Below are 5,300 nucleotides of genomic sequence, written 5' to 3' on the forward strand. Positions count from 1 at the left end.
TGGAACCGGTAGAAACATGTTAATCAGTCTAATGATTCATAGTATTAAAACTCAAATCATTAGTACACCACCATTTACGAGTAATTTTTTCTATAAATAAAACAGTTGTTCTAATAATTTATACACTCCCAAATTTGTGGAAAATAAACATTTTTTATTGTACGGTTTACTAAAATGAACTAGCCTGTCGGTGCTTGACAATGTTTGGAGATCATCTGAGAATAATGCACAAAAGGTATACTGGCATGAAGCGCTGTTAGCACATACATTCACACACATATTAAATAGCTCATGTAACTAGTACTTCTGATGATCTGTAGTATGTTACCACCAAGTTGAGAGAATCCCACCAAAAATAGGCGCATACATACATGCCATGGCTCACGTACGGTAACGCAAGAAGTGTGTGAACACTAAAAGCACATAGCCCTGGCATTTAACTTGTATTGAACCGTAGCATGTTTTACAACATTTTGAAAGAATCTGTCCAAGTTAATTAGCGAACGCACAAATGTATATGGGGGCGGTCGTTACCATGAAAAGTATGCACATGTAACTTGTGGTGACCTGCAGTATGTTCTCACCATACATGATGATGATGGAGATCGCGTCAGTCACTCAGTGATCACTCGCCATACACATATACAACCAAATACATACCTATCAGCTTTGTGGCTGCTGTAAATGGCGTATTACAACTAGGAATCGTAGGATGAAACACAGTATAGGCTAGTAGTTGTAGATCGCAGTGTTGTTATCGGGCCGATCAAAATGAAATGATCTAATTTGCCGCGGTCTTCTGTAACCCCTTACCGGAAATGTGCGACGTTCAGGAATATTACGGTGAAGTTATTTAGAAGCAATAATTTATTGGAACGATTACACAAATTATTGTGGAAGAATACAAATAATGACACGTCATCATTATTACAATCATTATATTTGCGTTATGAACGTTCAGTTAAAGTTCAAATAGTTACAGCGCCCCCTATAGGTACTTCTGAAAGACTCTTCTAAAGGTACTACCATTAGAAATTATTATCCATAGGCGGCGGCACTTCTATACGGCGCATGTATTCGCTCGTTTGTGGCAGGCAGAGCTGTTGGGACACGAGTTACCTGCCCGAGGGACTTGCACCGACCGCAGCAGACGCCGCGCTCCTGGAAGGGTGGATCGCTGATCGCTTCAGCAGGCCGACGCTAGAAAAAACCCGTTTCAACACGAGCATGCAGAAATCGGAAGCCATCAACAAATCGTTCCAGACGTCGAATCCCAAGTGCAAGACCTGGCCGCGAAACGTCTACGGGTGCATTCACGGGCAATTTATTCATCTAAACAGAGGCATCGCCACGGCAACGGCCGAGAAGTGCGAGTTCGTCGGGCCGCACTCGTTTCCGGAAGCCGGTCCGCCAAATACCTGCAACAGGAATAGCAGAGGCGCAACGCCATTAAGAACCAGTAACGACAGCAGCTACAAAGACAAAGGTGGTGTTACGCAAGAAAGGTCAAATATTCGCTTCACGCAAGAAAAGCCGAGGTGAAAGGCGAGGCGACATATTCTAAAGGCTTGTTAGACCCACGTCCGAAGCTTGACCACGCCTACTGTCAGTAGATGTTACCTACTGTGATAGACAGACTCTATCTCTCATTATGTCTATTTTTTGCCATTTGAAGTTAGTTAAATTGGTTAGTTGGTTACTACTTGTTAGTTGGATAGGTAGGGAGAATGCAAGAAGGCTAGGGAGAGTGGCCAACGCATTTTGGTGGCTCTGCGTGGAGGCAGTACTTCCTCGAATGGTTAATTGCGGGTGGCTCCAATGGCAAATGCGAACAGTTTTCGCACAACTTGTTATGACAAAGATGTGATACGTGCAAATTTCGAGGAAGACTCGTGCAGTTAGTACTCAGCATGTAAGCTGGATATGTGCATGCATTGACGTCCAGTTGTGTCTGTTAGGAAACTTAAGTTTACCATAATTGTCACGTGTTAATGTACCTCGCCAAATAAAACATGTCGCGTCGCTATCTTTAACCACACTGTTATCGCGAATTTTTTTGTAGTACTTGTTAATCCAAACAGCAGAAGAACACATGCTATTAATTATATAACAAGGCTGAAATGTCCGAAATTTTGCAGCAAAAAATCTGGCTTTGTTGCTTCGTTTTCGATCGACACGCAAATGTAACGGAAAATAATGGCATTTATTTACAACACGAGTTAAGCTACCACCATTGGAAATCAATATCCACAGGCGGCCATACTTACGAATAAATTCCCATAAATCAGCAGAAGTTTTTTTTAGAAATAACATTGCCATCCTCTGAATCCAAGTCGCAAGTGACACCATATATGTTATTAACAAAAAAAAAATTCCATAATTTCTCTTGTAAACAACGATGTTCCAGCACACACTCGAAATGGCCAATTTGCAATGTGAATTTGCACAAAAAGTAGACTTTCTTTGAAAATTCCCTGGCCGCATGAGCAACACACCTCAGACGAGCCGTTTACACTGTCGGATTCAGAAAAGTTTCTAGTTTCTGAAATTAACAATTGCAAAGAGTTCTAACCCTTTCTAATGAGAAATACAAAATTCAAGCGTATGAATACACTCAAATACGATCTCATTCTAAACCTGTTCCAGCGCTCATTGGTAGATTTGGCACTGTGGTACTTTAAGCTGTTGATTTTTTTCCGCTAAAAATCTTTCGCTTACATATATGCTAACCTCAACACGTTGTGACGTCACGGTGAAAAAAAGAAGTTATTCGTGCATTCCTTTCACGAATTATGTTACGAATCCTGGCACAACGTCCCCTCACTGTTCGGTCGGCGGGCAGCAAAAACCTCGGAATTTGTCGACGTTCGAACTGCAATGTAAGAAAGCAGAAGGCTATATCAACTATCGTTTTCCATCACAACGGTGTAGTAGACACCTGTCAATTAGAATTTAACAGTTTTAAGTTTCCACATCTACGCCATCTTCGCTCTGTTGTATAGCCGGTTGTCTCTCACGTCAGCCCCGCCTTCGCTTTGCACCAGGTGGCGGCTCATGCCAGCTTCTTGCGACCACAGAGTCCGCAGAAGGTCTCAGCAACCTTACACCGGTCGACCGGTTGTCAACGTTGATTGCCTACATTGTGTTGTCGCATTCGTAGTGCACAATGACAAACGTCGAATGTGCTTCTCGGCAGTCGTTTCCAACAGCACTGGTCTGGGGCTTCATCAGAGGCTGTGTCAGCATGGAGCAGGAATGCGTGCACACGTGGCCTTCTTATCGTGCACATCGACTGTCACCACATTTTTTCTAGTAAAAGCAATTAACTATTGAAACCATAGCAAAACATGGTGTTCGCAGATTTATTCTTAAAAATCAGAGGTCAAAAGGTCCAACTTAAAACTGTTAAATTCTTAAAACGGGGCATCGATAACGAGCATAACTCGTTCTCCATGCACACCTCTAGTGTTACATTGACTTCTTCAGATGATGCGAAGTTGAGAGTACGCTGAAAAAACAGCTGGGGATCGATGTTTATACTCATAGAGGAGTCAGCAACCTTGCTCACACTTTTTGAAGGTATTTGAACAGCCAAAGATGTTTTCTTGATGGTTATAGTTAGAGGATTTTGTCCTACCATTGACTCAAGAATGAGCAACCCATCATCGTAAGCTTTGTGAACAATCACCTTTTTTGGAGCTACAAGACCAGTTGCGAGAATCATCACATGTGTGTGCTTGACATTCGGATTAAACAAACATCTGTCTGAGAAGTAGTTCTCGATGAGAGTCATGTGGTCTAAACGCGGCATGGTTGTGTCAGATTTTCGTGACATCATTGTACACGTGTATATCACATGTCAACAAGAAAACCACGGTATTGAGCTGGTAACGGTATGGTAATTTTAAATATTACACTGCGATAATATCACAATACCGGTATACCGCTGCACTGAATATGTGAGTGTATCGATCGTTACAGCCCTAGATCTCGGCACAAAAGAAACAAACATAAACCGAAGTGGTAACATTTCTGTTTTATTTCATTTTATTTCCATTTCATATAAACCATAAAACACGACATTTTGTTACAAATAATCATATCCGGATGGGGGCCGGTCCCGACGTGGCCGGATAAAGGAGGTCACACTGTACTCGCGTAGGGATGAAAATTTGTTTGCAAAATTTTTCTCGAAAAGTAAAGGTTTTGGGTCTTCTAAACCATGCTCCGTCTATTCGATATATAATTCGATATAATTACATAATTCGATTATTCTGATCATTTCGAAGTGGCTATTGAGCTCTGTAGGTGCTTCTTAAGCTGAGATATCGATTTCTGAAAAATTGGCGAGTTGGCAGAAAATATATCAAATTTTTAGGTATTCTCCCCAATCGGTAGAGTCTTCAACTTTTAAATGGTGTTTCTAGGGCCCTTATAGTAGAACTTGGTGAAGGAATTGGTTCGATAGAATTTACTTCCAGGTCAATCACTTTTTGGCAAAAAAAACGGTGGATTATTAGCATATAACCAAAACTAGTTTTACCTGAGTGAATTGCAATCTAGTACTAACATGTCTGAAGTCATAACATACTTAGAGTGTTCATCACTGTTGGAGAGGGGATGCTCGGTAGTCGGTACTATTCTCATTATCGTCTTCATCATGATGCTCACTTGGAGATCTGCCATAGAGTAATACAGGTCAAAGGCATTTATTTCACTATGAACACTTTTTCTATACCAAAAACACCAAACTTGACAACATGACTACTGTATAACTCCAATATACCTAGGATGTTTCAAGTTCCCATACTCCGATGTGTACGTAGCAGCGCTCGGAAGCTGTCCGACTGCTGGTCGCGTAGCAGCGCTCGTAAGCTGTTCGACTCTTGGTTGCGTAGCAGCGCTCGCAAGCTGTTCGACTTTTGGTCGTGTAGCAGCGCTTATAAGCTGTCCGACAGCTGGTTGCGCAGCAGCGCTCGCAAGCTGTCCAACTGCTGGTCGCATAACAGCGCTCGCAAGCTGTCCGACTCCTGGTCGCGTAGCAGCGCTCGCAAGCTGTCCAACTGCTGGTCGCATAACAGCGCTCGCAAGCTGTCCGACTCCTGGTCGCGTAGCAGCGCTCGCAAGCTGTCCAACTGCTGGTCGCATAACAGCGCTCGCAAGCTGTCCGACTCCTGGTCGCGTAGCAGCGCTCGCAAGCTGTCCAACTGCTGGTCGCATAACAGCGCTCGCAAGCTGTCCGACTCCTGGTCGCGTAGCAGCGCTCGCAAGCTGTCCAACTGCTGGTCGCATAACAGCGC

This window comes from Priapulus caudatus, unplaced genomic scaffold (assembly GCF_000485595.1).
Source record: "Priapulus caudatus unplaced genomic scaffold, Priapulus_caudatus-5.0.1 Scaffold855, whole genome shotgun sequence".
NCBI lineage: Eukaryota > Metazoa > Priapulida > Priapulimorpha > Priapulimorphida > Priapulidae > Priapulus > Priapulus caudatus.